This window comes from Alligator mississippiensis, chromosome 11, assembly GCF_030867095.1.
Source record: "Alligator mississippiensis isolate rAllMis1 chromosome 11, rAllMis1, whole genome shotgun sequence".
Lineage (NCBI taxonomy): Eukaryota > Metazoa > Chordata > Crocodylia > Alligatoridae > Alligator > Alligator mississippiensis.
In genome coordinates, this window is record NC_081834.1 from 42,682,890 (window position 1) to 42,699,288 (window position 16,399).

Sequence of the window (16,399 nt, forward strand, 5' to 3'; positions counted from 1 at the left end):
ACCCTGGGGTAGCTGTTTGCACAATGCAAATGGGCTTCCTACTACAGGCAGCCAACGCTGTGGATCGCTGATATGTAGAGGACATTTACTATTGGTTCAAAGCAGGAGTAAATTACTCCACAGTAGCAGTGTTGTGTGCCTCCAGCACGGCACTAATTTTAGGTAGAGAGCCTGGCCCGATACCTGTGCTTCCCTTGGCTGTGTGCCTATACCTGGCTACCTTCCCTTGTCTTATCTTTAGTTGGAAAGTCTGTGTGGCACAGACCATCTTGTTAAGTTTTGACTGTACAGCTCCAAGCACAGTACGGTCCTGATCCATGACAGGAGCTCCTAAGTGTTAGTGCCATTTAAATAATAAGGCTACAGCAGGCAATGGAGGCACCTGCACTTCTGCTTTGCAGCTGGGAAACCAAGAGAGAACAGACAATGTCAGTGTAACAGGGCCCGTACCCCATTAACTAGAATGGGAAAGGGATCTACGGATACCTGGCCCATTTCCCTTCCTTCAATCCCCCACTTTTTCTTCTCTCACCATTTGTGTATTTGCCACTGAATCATGCCCCTGGTAGAGGTCCTTCCCCCTGGTTTCAGGATTCGGATTCCCCACCTTTCCTTCCTCCTCCTTCCACTTCATCTCGGTGTCTCCTGCCTGTGCCCCAGAGGCAAACTCAAAGGCAAGGGAACGTCCAGCAAGATGGCCACTGGGTCCAGGGGTAGGCAGAGCCTGATGGCCCAGGGAGAAGGAGAGGAATCACATAACCCAGAGAGCCCTTTATAAGCCCAGGCCTCAGGCTAGTGAGGCAATCTGGCTGCAGGAGCTGTTGGGATTAGAGCCCTCTCCAAGAGGGATAAGGCATGGAGAGGACTCAGGAGGCAGCCCCAAGTCCTAATGCTTGCATTTTGGGGTGTTTCCTTTCCCCTTTCCCCTCTGGAGGGCTGGGTTGTGGTTGTAGGGGCAGAAAAGGCCACAGAAATAGGATGACTGAGGGGGACAACCCAAACTTGAGACTGCGCTGCGTTGAACTTGAGGTCACAGAGTGCGACTAGAGCATGTTCTGTGTCCAAAGGAGACTGCACTTGACTGAACTGAGACAGGAGGTGGCAGGGGAGACCTAGCGTCCCAAGTACTGGTTACTGCAGATGCTAGAACCTGAGGTCACTGGGAGTGACCAGAGCTGAGCCAGGAGCTTGTGACCCTGAACAGTAGGTTCCAGGTTAGAGGACTCAATGACTGTAAAATTGGGATGAGCGCCAGTGGCTTGCCCTCCATATAGCCTCCCCTATGAATTTCAACATTAAGGCATAGCAGGTGAGACTACTGGATAGGAAGAGACCAGAGGTTGTCAGCACAAGTAGGCCCCTAGAACCAGGTGCCCCACAGTGGCACTTGCAAGCGGTCTACAGTCAGATCACACAGGAAGTTAGAAGAGCCAAACACAGAATCCAGGTCTTATTCCTGCTGCAATGCCTGGCTCACGTGAGCCTCTTTCATAAGAAATGTTGAACCATGTCATGACATCATTAGGGCATAACTGTGCTAGGGTTATGGTCCTCCTATTACTGGTGATCCTTAACTGAACACAGCTGCTATGAGTCTCACAGGCCCTTTGCCAATGATGTTTCTATGTTGCCCACTCTCACCTCCTCGCCAGCCCCCACAAAGGCCAACACCAACTCCAAAGCATCTTCCTGCAGGAAATAACCTTTCCTTTGCTGATTGGAAGACAGGGACAATCAATCCCCATCAGTCAAATCCATAGAGGAGCTGCGTGAGCATCAGCTCAGTGCTCAGCACTCCTTTCCTCAGTTTAATTGGAAACCCTCATGAATACTTAAAGGAGAGGGTAAAGCCATGATCCATTTTTAAAGAGTCTGCAAGTTGTGCGAATGACAGGAAAACAGCAGCAGGGGCACAGAAAGGGAAGGAAAGGGCAAGACAGTCCAGCACTCAGAAGTTTTGTTGAGCCCAGGAGGTTTAAGCCAGGCTCTTAGACACAGGGCTGCATGATAGCTCATGAAAGACAAGGTTCCTGTATGCATTCAGAACAGCAGCAGCAGCTGGAACATGGGCTATCAATCCTCATGCTTCAGGGCACACAATGGCAACCAGCAGGATCAGGAGGGAATTTACCCCCTGTGGACGCTGAACTGGAAGGCAGAGGAGTTAGCTTCCAGCAAGATGGCACAATATCCCACAGGGCGTAGTCTACAGAGAGACCCAGAAATAGATGAAAGGTGGATACTTAACCCAAAAGGGCTTTCAACATGTGTTGACATCATGGTGAACCGAGAGCACCTTGCTGGAACTTAGGACTCCCAGCTTCCTCAAGAGCTATGAAGATGAGGGTCATCCACACACAGGGTCAGGATGAGCAGCTGTCAGTGATGGGAACACTTAACAGGAGAGAAAGGCAAAAAGGGAGAGACTCAATGACCTTGACCTGCCCCATGGGTGGGATCCAAGCCAAGTGACATCCAGTCCTCAGTGGGTGGAACCCATGAGCTCAACCCACTGTGAGGAGCTGGAGAAGGAGGAAGAGGGAAAAATAAAGACCAGGAAGGAACTGGGTCATCCCCAGCAATGCAGCTGCTCTGGGTGCCAAAGTACCCTGCCAACACCCCCAATAACCACAATGGATGTGATGCACGAGATATCACAGCAGGGACTGAATGGGCTGCTCTGGTTAAGTTCTGCAATAAAAGTACTGAGAGGCAAGGCTTTTTGGTGGACCAACTGAATAATTGGGAGAATTGTTGAACAAACATCAGGTGCCCTTCCTTAGGTCCTTTCATTACCAAAATCTCCTTCTCACTCTGCTCACATTTGCTCCCATTCTACATGTGCCACCTCCTAAAAGTGAGGCCATGATGACCCCTTAGCACATGCCCAGTGGTGCTCTCAAGTTGGTCTGGGCCACAGTTTTACCATCAGAGCAGCTCTAGGAGAGCTATCCTGCCTCATCTTGTCTTTGCTTGGGAACTGGAGTGAGCAGGTGGGTTGTGGTTCACCACAGTGCTCCTGGGTGTGGCATGCAGGTCCCTGAGGAAGGGCACCCGATTCCCAAAAAGTTGTCTGACAACTTTCCCAACTATACAGACAGTCCTATAAGGGAGACCACACAAGAGCCATGCCTCTTGGACATTTCCTGGACCATGACAGCTACAACTTGACTGCAATGAAAGGAGAGATCGCAGTAACTGCTGTTGACTTTGGCTACCCTCAGTAAGGGTGTGGGATCCCCATCCAGTGGATGTTAACCCTGGACAGCTATTAGGGCAGTAACCAAGGTGCCCTAAAAACCCTAAAAACCCTGGGCTGATCTCAAAGCGGAAGTGCGCAGACCCATCTCTAACCGAGCCTCTTGAAGGCTCTTCAGCTAAACTCCAAACCTCAAAGGGTCTTTCCTTAGCCAAGTTGGCCTCTACCCATTGTACAGACACACAGGCTTGCTATCACAGGGTCATGAGCGCTGGGTGCAACCAGGCTTATTCCTGTGTCTTATCAACTGGGCTCGGGGCTTCTGCATATCAAACTATTTCTAGGAAGTGTTTTGTTAGAAGGAAAAAAAGGATTCTTAAGCTGGTTGGGGCCTTTTATCTCAGCAAAAAATAAGAACAGGGTCGCCCTTTGAAGCATGCAGATGCCATGGCGGACACAGGAGATAACTTATTTATAGGTGTTCAGTCAAAATGTTATGGTATTGAATATTTTATTGCCTCTGCCACTGAATGGAGATTAATTAGTCTCCAGCATGGAGGGCAGTGGGAATGCTGCAGCCAGACAGCACAGTGCTGACATTAGTGCTTGTGACATTACAAAAGCCAGGCAGCTGGAGAAGGCTGTGTCCAGGGAAGCCAGACTCCTTGTCCTCCCTCCATGGAGCTCAGAAATGAATGCACCGATTACTCTCTAGAACTTGGATGGTGATTGCTACTTGGGGTTTGTTCTGTGCTTCGGGCAGTGAGCAGGTTGGATTGCAAGCAGTGGCTGGATGAGCTGGAAATATCTCAGTTAAGTGACCAGGTTTTGGTTCATAGATTCATAGATGTAGGGTCGGAAGGGACCTTGTAGATCTTCTAGTCCGACCCCCTGCCTGGGCAGGAGAGAAAACTGGGCTCAAATGACCCCCGCCAGGTAAACATCGAGCCTCCTCTTAAAGATCCCCAGGGTAGGAGCCAGCACCACTTCCCTTGGAAGTTGGTTCCTGATCCTAGCCACTCTGACTGTGAAGTAGTGCCTTCTAATATCTAGTCTAAACCTACCCTCTAGCAACTTATGGCCGTTATTCCTTGTTACTCTGAGAGGCGCAGGAGGTCCCCCCTAGTAAGTTTATAGACGGCCACCGGTCCCCTCTCAGCCTTCTCTTGTGGAGGCTGAACAGGTTCAGGTCTTGTAGCCTCTTCTCATAGGGTCTGCCCTTCTGTCCCCGGATCATGCGAGTGGCCCTCCTCTGGACCCTCTCCATGTTGTCCACATCCCTCCTGAAGTGTGGCGCCCAGAACTGGACGCAGTACTCCAACTGCGGCCTGACCAGTGTCGCATAGAGGGGGAGGATCACCTCCTTGGACCTGCTTGAGATGCACCTTTCGATGCACGACAAGGCGTGGTTACCCCTACTGACGGTGTTCTCGCATTGTCAGCCCATGTTCATCTTGGAGTCAATAATGACTCCAAGATCTCGACAGCATGGTGGCAGAAAGAGAAGGGAGTTCCCCCAACCTGTAGGTATGCTGCTGGTTCCTACTGCTTGGATGCTCCATCCTGACATTCCTTTTAGAAGCCAATGAAGGGAAAGATCAATAGCAGCCCTGGCTGCCAGGAATCAGTAATGTACTGTCTTCAGAAACTCATTTGCCTTTTTATATTTCATGATCTCAGGATGCATTCATAAGGGTTAAGACTCATAACAAGGCTGCTACAGCAGTAATGCTGCCATTTTACAGGTGTATATGCCTTGGCTTCCTAAGGCAATGCAGTTAACTCGGGGCTGGAGCCAGGACTTGAAGCTGAGACCCTGGGGTATGCCTGCACCTTCTCCGTGTAGACAGAAGGCACCGCTGCAAAGCATTCCTCTCTCTTGTCCTCTCACTCTGCATGGGCCACCTCCCAAAACTGAGGTCATGTTGCCCCCTTAGCACATGCCCAGTGATACTCTCAGGGTTTGTTTTGGGTGTGCATCATGCCAGCTATATGGGAGATATCTTGCCTCATGTCCACAGTTCAATGGTCTGGAGGAAGAGGGAGCTGGTGGGGTCCAGAGCAGCTGGGTGTGACAGAGTCTGTGGTGACAACATGCCCTGCGGCATCAACCCGCTTCACCTTCAGCTACTTCTGCCCTTTGTTCTCATCTTCCATGATCAACCAGCAACCATGAACAAGAGACACCCAAATCAGACCAACAACCATATTCACTTTTAACCAAACAATACTTATCATCAAGCCTGTTGATTATGGTGGCCCCAAGGAACCAGTCAAAATTGGGAACCTCGTGTGCCAGGTGCTGTACAAAACCCAGCTTGTTTGCAGCATCCCAGAAAGGATTGTGTGGCAAAGCCCAACCTGGCACTTCAGGACTCAGGTACAGCAAAGCACATGCACAAATGCAGTAGATATTTTTGGATTAGACACTGGAAACTAGCATTCCCCTCCCCAAGACAGCCTAAGGATTAAATATGATGGCTTCTAATGCCCTAAATCCAGTGCTCAGTGGCATTTCTCAATAGGAAAGTGCTGCAATTCAGAGCAGCATACTTCCTTGGCTGCTTCATCTATGTACAGAGCTGAGCAGGGGCTGATCTGAAGAGGGAACATGCAGGGATGCAGTTGCAGCCCCCTTTGATTTCTGTTCCCCCCATATTTTAAAACCAACTTCTTGGGAGGGGCAGCGGCATTTCTATTCAGGCAGTGCCGACAGCATCAATTGATTTCATGGCTCATTGTCATCTTCCCAATTCCTGCTAATCTCTTTTCACACTTGTTAACACCCCTCTATCCTTTGTAATGGTCTTGCTGGTTCATTATTAAAACTATCCTTTCTTCTCCAATTTTGCCATCTGCTAGCAATTCCTGGTAATGTCTCTTCTGTTTTGCAGCCCTGTAGACTGTTTTTAGCTCCATCTAAAAAAAATTACCTCAGGTGTGCTAATATTAACTTGGGCATAGAAATGACTGACAGTGACATATGGGAGGCTCCAGAAGGCTATATTTTGCTTTAGGAGTCTGAATAAGAGGCATACATTTAACTGTAATGACTAGAGGACTAGTGACACCATTTCTTTTGACTATTTATGTAATTTGTTGTGGTTTTTTTTTTTAAATGTAATATATTATCTAGCAAACCGTGCCCATTTCAATGGTTGTATTTGTTTTGCTCTGATCTTGGACTGAATGCTATAGGGCTAGCCCCCTAGCATATTAGTAAGGCTTCTAGTTCAGGAGTAGGCAAACCCCTGGCACAGGTGCCAGAGTGTGGCACATAAAGACATTTTGCTTGGCACACATACTTTAGGGTGGATGGTGGGGAAGGGGCCGGGGCAGTACTGCCACAAGAAGTTTAGGGCCCCTTGCAGCTCCCCTGCCATCCTCCCTGGCATGCCAACATCTTACAATAAGGGGTTGTGGGCATTTGGGGTACTCCACTCAAAAATGTTGCCAACCCCTGTTCTAGTTTCTCTTTAATTGGAAAAAATGTGCTGTGTTATATGCAACGATGTACCACACCTTGTGCTTCCCTCTTTTCGAAAGCCTAGATCGGGTGGTGGGCCTGGGTGTACAAAAGCTTCTCAAAAACCTGTTTGTTTCACTGGCTTCCTCTGGATCCTTAGCTGCCTTGTTATTTCTGTGCAGCTCCTAGCATGCACCACTAGATGACACACTTGAGACAAGGTGGACCTCTACTGCCATTAGGATGCAAGACAACTTGCTGTTTTGCTCCATGTTAAGCAAAGAAGAGAGCTGGGCCCCAGCTAAGTTTAGCAGCCGTTTCAAAATCGACATCACCTACCTGGCAGAAGACAAACAAAACACCCAGCTCTGTCCTCTGGGAGCAGCGCTGGGGACTGAATTTGTAATCATCCCCTGGGACTAACAATCAAAGGGCCCTTGGTTTGTTGTCGCCCCCCCTTCCCCAAGATCCTGCCCCGAAACATTTGCATGTCAAAAGCATGTAGGTCTCTCATCTGATTCCTCTTCCGTCATCTTTCCCAGACATTTTGCTGTGTATCCTGCAGGCTTCACTTACGGAAATGAGGGAGATGAATTAATTAGCAAGGCAAAGTGGATAATTATATGTTTTAAACTTGTTGTGTGTAACATACTTTTCTAGAGTGGCTTATTTATAGGAATTGGCTATAACCTTCTAAATAAAGCTTGAAAACTTTGCTGAGTTATTCTGAGGAGGAGATAGATGTGCTGTCTGGGAGAGACTGGACCATTCCCAACTGGCACAGCATCGGGCACAAGATAAATTTCCTTCTCATAAATTAAACGAGCACAACAAGCTGATTAATAGGTCTGCACACCACTGCTCCCTGCTGAGAGGAATCAGAGCTGGCCATCTCTGTGTCATAGCCCCCATACTGTGAGCATTTAATGGAGAGTTGCCTTCAGCTAAAGATTCAGCTCCTGGAGCAGGAGGAACTGAGTTTAGTAACACCTAATTAGCTGAGTCAGTAAAATGACTAGGCCTTCATTAAGAATGCGATTGGACACCCAGCCACAGGCACTGCTGTGTACACAGCTCTTCAGCCCCCAACCTTCATCATGGCCTCATTGTGCCGGGGGCTGAGAGTATTCATCACAAAAGGCAGCTCCTGCTGTTACGGTGCTACAGTCTAAATACAGGAAGAACCAGAGATGAAGCAACTTGCCCAAGGTCATGCAGGAGATCAGTGCCAGAGCTAAGAACAGAACCCCAGTCTCTTAAATCTCCTTGACCGTTGGATTATTTCCTACCTCAGCTAAGCCCCAAGTGGCTGTTGGCACAAGAAACTGTAGTCCTAGGTTACTATAACTTTGGTCTTGTAGCATTGTGATGTTTACCTGCCAGCCTTGTCCGATCTAGAGCATTATGAAACAATTTGAGTAATGGGACACAGCAGGAGGGAAGGAGCAAGTTTTATTAACTTGCAGAGAATGTTAAAGCCCGAGAGATCTCACTACAGCGAGGTGAGAAACAGACTCTTCCAGTCTGATCATGAGCAGACCTCAAAGATGCAGCCCCAGAGCATGCACCGGCTAGAACCACCCCTGCTCCCAGCAGTTGGTGGGCACCAAGGACCTCTTGCCTACTAGAAACACTCAGTGTTACGAAGCCATGGCCTGACACTGACAGCTCAATTGTGGTTATTTATTCCTGCAAACACTTTAGGCTAACAGAATAGCAAGGGGACAGCTCTGCTTTCCAGTCTCAAGTATAAATACCCTGAATGGTGCAAGGGGCAAGAGCCAGACCGGTATTCAGAAACTCCCAAGTGCTCTGTCCTCCATCTCAATCTACTCCCATTTTAAGTGTAGGCAACCTCCTATTGTGAGCAGGAGTGGTGCACCGCTGCCTCCTGACTTATCTTCCCCAAACCCTTCCTGGTCACTCTCCACTGACTTATATGGACAACAGAAATTTTGCCCTGATGTTGTAGAAGAGCTGGGCTGGATGGAGACCTGGGCCTCTGCAGTGCCCTGGTTGATGGTTCTGGTTATGGGTAACAAGAAGCTATTGAAGGTCTGCGTCTGGGGATGACTCTAGAACTCAACGGAGATGGAAATTCCTCATTTCCTTGCTGAACCACCCGCTCACCTGGTATCAGTCAGCATGAGTGGAGGCAACATTGATTTACACCGGGGTGACCAACCCACAGAATCATAGACAATTAGGTTGGAAGGGACCTCAGGAGGTCATGTACTCCAACCCCCTGCTCAAAGTAGGACCAGCCCCAACTAGGTCATCCCAGCCAAGGCTTTGTCTATCCCAGCCTTAAAAACCTCCAGGGATGGAGATTTCATAAACTCTCTGGGTAACCTATTCCAGTGCTTTACTACCCTTCTAGTGAGGAAGTTTTCCCAATACCTATCCTAAATTTCCCTTGCTGCAACTTGAGCCCATTGCTCTTTGTTCTGTCATCTACCACCACTGAGAACAGTCCAGCTCCATCCTCTTTTGAGCCCCCCTTCAGGTAGCTGAAGGCTGCTATTACATCCCCCCCTCATTCTCTTCTCCAGAATAAATAAGTGCAGTTCCCTCAGCCTCTCCTTATAAGCCGTGTGCCCCAGCCCCCTAACCACTTTCATTGCCTTCCACTGAACTCTCTCCATCTGGCCCTGTGAGCCTGACCTTGCATATGGGGGCATATCCATGAGCCTGGCCCAGTGGACAGGGTTCCCCACAGGTCTGGAAATTTAGGAGCAGGACAAAAAGCAGCAGTGTTAATTGTCATGGCTCCGGTGTTAAGTGCTGTGGGGCATGTGTGACACTGGATGCATTGTGGGCTGGATAACACAGCTCCACAGGTCAGATCCAGCCTGCAGGCTGTATCTTGTTCACCACTGATTCATCCCAGTCATGGATCAGACCTTACAAAGAACACTATAAAATGCTACTGAAATTGAAATTGAAGTTCCCTGTTCACTTTGGGAATAGGCTCCCTGCAAAGTTAACAGCACTGCATCTGCTTAGGCCAGAGCTAACTGTAACTCAGGGTGTTCAGATCAGCATAGTGTAACCTCTACCTTCAAGGTAAATCAAAGTCCATTCCCAAGACTGCCTGGAAGGGCAGGGGGATTTAGACCTTAGGCAAAGCCTGAGTCTCAAGTGCCAGAATCTGATCTCACTCCAAGCAGAGGATGTATGCCAGGGCAGGGGTGCTTTAGGAAGAAGTGAGAAGAATTACTGGGAGACCACCCACCATCTCCCTTGGAAGGTGAGGATCTCCCTTGTCAACTGCAAGCATGCAGTCTCTAATCTCTCCCTGCTGCCAAGCCACGGGAAGAAACCAAAATCTGGGATTGAGGTGATCTGGGAACATAGGCACAGCAGCTCACCCCAATGTCTCATGGAGGAGGGAGGCACTGGACCTGCTGTTCCCTGAGGACCTCTGGATTTACAAAGCAGAGTAAGACCAGCCAAGAGAGTTGCTTAGATGACCACTGCATTCAAAAGAACTGAGCTCATGGTATCAGCCCAGAGCTGGCAGGGGGAAGGGAGAGAAGGGTACTGTGGCTCGTGACATTTAGGAACATGTCAAAATTAGTGGTGCAACTAGGGAAGGGTGATAGGAGCAACCACCCTGGACATTGATGAGAATGGGGGTGAAAAACAACAGCTTATGCTGCAGTCACGTGGTCAGGATTGTGGTGGCTGTGGCAATGAGAAATCACTGCTGCCCCGTGTGTGGTGGTAGCCATGGGCAGTAGGGGGTCGTCTAACATTGCTGTTCATCAGGAATAAATACAAGGCAAGGGGCAAGCCCACATTACCTGGTGGCATGCCAAGAAGCACACACCAGGGGCTTTGAGAGAGCAAGAATCTGCTCCCAACCCTTGGTGTTTCAGGGATAAGATGGCTGCTGAAAGACCTGGTCCACACTACTTAGAAGACCTCCATCCCCCAGAGATAATTTACTGGGAGAAAAACTTGCCGCACGCAGGTGGCAACCACTGAGAAAGATCTCGCTGGCAAGGACAGTGGAGCTGAGCCAAGTGGAGCCCCTGGAACAGCCTTCTCTAGATCTGTGCACAGACTCAGGAGCCGAGTCCTCAGCTGGTGGCCATCAGGGATGTTACAGTGACAACAGTAGAGTCATGTTTGAGGAGCTGGCTGTGATGTATCAAAATGGTATGTCCAAAACCAGCCATGATGGGTTGGGGAAAGCATGTGTGGCTCGGTTTGTACAATGCCTGCTATCCTGGTACTCCTCACCAGGACTGGAGTCATTGGTACCACCATAAGCAATGATGCCAGTGAAGAGTGAATGGAGGAAGAGAGAGACTGATAAAAATTAAAAGCATGGGTCCTGGAAGACCTTACTTCCCAGCTCTCTCCTGTGCCTCTGGACACAGCTGGCTTCTGTCACTGCATGGACAGCAAGATTATGATGTCACAAGAAGCTTACCTTGCCTGCCAGCGAGCGTTCAAGCATGCCTCACTACTCCATAGACTGTTTCGTGACCTGGAACCAGTGTAGGCATATCTGTAAGGCTGTCTCAGGCAAGCTAACGAACACTAAGTGCCAATTAGCCCACCCCCATACTAATTAGCACAGACATGGCTACACTTCTTCTCCATTAAGAGGCAGCTGTCCCAGAGAAGCGCAACATGCTTTTATGATGCTGTTACCAGGCAGTCATTGTACTGTGCAGACACGACCTAAATTCATTACTGTTTGTGAAGTGTGCGGAGCTCACTTGGGAAAGATGCAGTGGCAGAAATTGCTGTTTGCATAGGATGACCTGGCCAGGCCAAGATCTACAGGACACTGCCAGCAGTTCCTCTGGTAGCATTTCTCTCCCACAGGCCGTATTTCAAGTGTTATGGATTTTTCATTGTTATCCCTTCCTTTCTTGGAAGGGAAGGGTATATTGGGTCTTGAGGTGCGCAGAAAACAAAGACCTTCCTTTTATTTTTATCCACCAGCAAGGACGTCCGACTACTGATTCAACAATACTCTGGTCCAGTATTAGCCAGCAGTCAATCATAACTCCTTGCTCTGAATCTATGGTAACTAGGACTCCAAGACAGTCTCCCATCCAAGTGCTGGCCACTCCCAGAACTATTTAGTTTCCAAGATCAGACAAGAGCAGGTGCAACAAAAATACCTACAATACTATACAGTTGGTAAGTGGTAGTGTGTTTGCCTGGGAGAAGCCCCGAGTCTAGGTGGTGTCATACAAGTATACTAACATCCTTCAAATGAAGGAAACAGCTATTATCAACACTATTTATGCTCCAGTGCCACCAACCAAGGTCAGGCCCTGTGCAAATATAGTGAAAGATAGCCCTTGAAGAGCTTCGTGTCTGCATAGAAAGGACAGACACAGGATGGCAGGGAAAGCTGGGATACAATGAGGTGAACAAAGGGGACTTCCCTTCCTAAAAGATCCCACAATAGGTCAGCGGAAGGGGCAGAATTAAAACCCAGAGTCCTTCGAGCTTCTAGTCCAGTGCCCGCTCTACTAGACAATCCTGCCTTACTTCCCTGCCCCAACATGACTTGCAACAGTCGCATGACGCTGCCAAAAAACAAATCTGCACAGTTGTCCTCAGCTTTGCCTACACATCTCCTCTGTGATTTCAACTAACTTCAGTGTTCTCCTTCACTCACAGGCCTGAACGGTTTAGTATTGTATATTATCAAACGGTCCCTGGACCCCTTCAGAAAGAATGACCAAAACACACCAAGATCCTTCAATAATAAAAGAACAGTGCATACTGACTGCAAGTTACTGTTGGGAATATTCACAGAAGAATTGCTTCCTAAATTAGGAGGATTACCAGCACTACCAAAGAAAAGAGTATTCCTTTTTTCTAACAAAGTCCTTGACTGTCACCTATGGATCCATACCAGTCACAGACTTCACTACTGCTCCTGCATTCCACGTTTTGTATATGACATCTCTGACTATCACATCCCCCAGGCATCTGGCTGCGTATTGATGAGAAGTGTCACGCTGTAGCTTAAGCCCATTCCTGCTAAGATGCAACTCATTTTTCTTACCTTTCTGAAGTCAGCTCCGATGCCATTTCCAAGAGAAATGGGGAGGATCAGCCTTCCATCCCAGTGATCAAAAGAGACACAAAATGTCAGGCGAGTTTTGGAAACCCATGCTCAGGACCTTGGGCACAAAGAGATGCAATGCAATCAAAACATGACTCACTGGAAACATTCTGCTGCTATAATAGCTTTAAGTTTCTGATAAAACTACTGATGTCTAAGCGGGGTTTGGGGAGCAGGTGAAATCATCAAGGTAAACAATGCAGCAAAAAGTGAGGCTTAAAGGGGAGTATCATACAGAGGGAGTCTCAGAGAAGAGGGGTCAGGACCAATGATTCTGGCTAAAAGCCTGGGTGGAATGACAAGCTGACTGACTTTAATATTTCTCTGTCCCCAGGAGAACCAAAGTACCTTTAATAATAATAGTCTAATAGCTAATGCAGTGGACTGAGACTCATGATTGCCGAGCTCTAGTCCTAACCTCTGCCAATGACAGAAGTTTCTCCAAGTGGTGCTGGTCATACTAGCACGCTGAAGCAAAGCAAAAGGCACCGGCCAGTGTCATGGACACAGAATTGGAGACAGCGAGCTCGCAGACAGGGCCAAAGAGCATAAACAAGCACCACCACCAGCCAAAGGTCTACTGATGTCCACTGAGGGTTTATATACCCACCAAAGCAATGATGTGGCAGAATACAATTGGCCAACAACAGGGGCAGGTAGCAGAATAGGACTGGCCAAGAACAAGGGGAGGCGGCAGAAGGGGATTGGCCAGGCAACAATAAATCCTTCTGCTCCCTAGCTTTCTGCGTCACTTTAGGCAAGTTCATTGCTTCTCTGTGCCTTGCTTTCCTTGTCTGGTGTATCAAGGTTTTTTAACCTCTTCATGAAAGAGGCTTTTTCTTTCTTTGGGTCTGTACACTAAATACCCATCATGACCGGGTCCTGATTTCAGTTAAGTCCACCGGGTATTACAAACACATTTCATCCACTATTCTCAAAGCATTTCACAAAGAAAAGTCAGGGACCATTGTCCCCCATTTCATCAGCAAGCAAAAGGCTTGCTAGAGTCACCCAGCCCATCCATCGCAGGCCCAATAACTGAACCCACATCCCCTGGCTACTAGCCCAAAGCACGACCCACACAGCTTACAGGTAGCTGCCACTCTCAGGGACTACTGCTTTTTGCCTCATTAGTCCAGCTGAACTAAGCTGCTGTTGTGTTGTAAGTCACTGGGCACTCAGAAGAAATTAAATGAAGGGTCCGATCATGATAGAGGCTGCAAAGATGCCCAAAAGAGCAGCTGTGCTCAGCAACATGTTGAGTCAGGACCTTAGACTCAGGAAGAAAATAAAGACACAACACTGAGGCTGTCTAGGCAGCCACCTGGCACCAATTAAGACTTCCTATATAGTGCCAATGCACTCAGAATGAACCTGGGACAAATGCTTTATGAGGCTGAATTATGCTAGTGCCATGAGGGAGCAATAGGAAGGGAGCTTTCCAGGACAGCAGCGCCCTGTGGGGCAAGGAATGCACAGGATCTTTTGCGGTCTCTGGTTTTATTGTGCAGGTGTAACAAATGCTCATCCCAGGGGTGGTCATGATGCCCCCGGTGGCCTCTCTGCCCTTGCCACCTTGCAACTCCTTGGGCAGTCTCTGCTTCTCTTGCCCAACATGCCTTGAAGTTATTATCTTTGAAGAAAAAGGAAGCTGCCCCAGGGCTTCCCAAACCTGGTCTCACTCTCCTGACCAGGTACCTGTAGACATTGCCTTAGGGGCCAATTACACAGGTGCCATCCTCCCCAGTACCCACTCCCATGCCTCTCAGTTGATACGCTGACACATGCCCTTCCTGGGCTACAGGCTCCCAGTCCCAGTCTTTGCCCCTCCTGGGCCATGAGCTCCTTGGTCCCCTCAGGCTCTGGCTGTGGTCCCTGACCATTGATCTCCCTAGACCCTGGCTCCACTCCTAGGCCAGTTGAGATCTTTGGGCTTCCTTGGCCTTGCTGGTGCTCCAGACCTCTGACCTCTCTGACCCTGCTAACACACTCACCCCTTCTGGGCTACTAACCTCTGCTTGGCCTTCAGCCTCTCTCCGCTCTCTGCTGACACCCTGACCTCTCTCTCGGCTCTGGCTGCACAGTGTCCTCTGGCTCCAGGCTCTGCCCCTCTAAGGGCTCACTTGCCCCTGTTCCCAGGCCTCTCTCTTCCAAGGCCTGCCTCTCTAGGCTATGAGCTCACCCACCCTTCCCCAGGCACTTCCATCTCCACCCATGCTGAGCTCTTAGCCCCAGATCCTCTCTACTCAGCCCCCATCCTTGGCTCAGGCTCTCTCCCCCTCTGGGCCCAGGGTCCTCTATTCCTTCTGGCCTTTTTCCACGCTATAGGATCACCCACTCCTGTTCTCAGGCCCACCCTGCTCCCAGGCTCCGTGCTGCTTACCCCAGCTCAACTGTCCTGCTAGAAGCCCTCCCCCCGCTTTTTTTGTTTTTTGGGGTTTTTTAATAATAAAAAAAGTAACAAACAAAATTAAGATTTCCAGCCTAAACGGGCCTTCCACTTTACATCACACAATCCGACATACCTATCCCCATCTTCAAAGCATCCTAGTAGGAGCCCTACTGACCAGCTTATATGGCTCAAACCCAGCCCCCCCCCCCCCTTCTGGTCAGATGTTTCCTTAATTGGCTCCTGCCACACCTGTGGGCTGCTCCTCCCTCAGCCTCTCTCCTCTTAAATTGACAGGTGCATCAAGCACCCCATCCCAGTGGGGGAGACTTGTCACACTAGCCAGCATTAAGGCTACAAAAGTTCTTGACCCTTATGCTCCATGGCATAAACTAAGGGTAGGTGAATGAAAGCATTGGGTATTGGCTGCAGCCAAGGCTGGAGATTTTGATTGGGCTGTGCCAATGTTCATGCTGGGACTTGAACCCAGAGTTTTCTAGCTATAGGGTCTTGCCCTGCTGCTCAGGATCAGACCAGTTGCCATATTTAGGGTCAAGAATGTATTTTCCCCTCTGGTCAGATGGGTGTGGACTGGGGGGGCTGCCTCCCTCTGTACAAGGGTGGGGGAGGCATAACCCTTTTCCAGAGATCTCTTAAGCATATATTAACACTTTACAGAAGCAAGATGTTGGTTGTTGTGGTCCTCCTGCTTTACCTTTGTCTTGTGTTGTGTCAAGGTTGATAGTAGTTTTACTAAGAGGTTGGATTATGGATTTGAATAGGATGGTTTGGGTAGGGATGATCCTGCCTCAGAGGCAGGGGTTGGACTAGATGAGCAATGGAAGTCTCTTCCAGCCCTACCTCACTAGGATTCTAGGATCAGGAAGGATTTTTTCCACTCTAATCCCCATGCACAGCTTCATTTCTCAACGGGCACTTGCCTCCTTGCAGAGAGAAGACCAAACGCCCATCCAGTCTTGTGTTCAAGGCAGAGGTAATATTGCTTGTGGAACTGCTATGGAAGGAAGCACAATACTTTCTAAGCACCAGGATGGTGAGGGCTAGCTTCTCAGCAGCCTCACTCATGCCAGTGGGGCGATGGTGATTAACTCAGCTGAGGGACCTGGTTTAGCATCTGGAATGGTTGGATGCCAACTCCTTAAAACACCTGACACGTTCTGCTCCCTGCCTGTAGCTGCTGTAGAAAAAGAAACAACACCTACAACTAAGACAAATGTAGTC

At 48.9% G+C, this 16,399-nt stretch overlaps 1 protein-coding gene across 2 annotated transcripts in view; it reads right to left on the reverse strand.

The window, feature by feature from the left end:
• Positions 1-16,399, reverse strand: part of LOC106739703 (uncharacterized) — a 109,948-nt gene that overhangs the window by 44,366 nt on the left and 49,183 nt on the right. For both annotated transcript variants that reach the window (XM_059714904.1, XM_059714906.1), the window contains exon 3: positions 12,709-12,826. The gene's annotated coding sequence lies outside the window, so the exon portion shown is untranslated. The remainder of the gene's footprint in view (positions 1-12,708; positions 12,827-16,399) is intronic.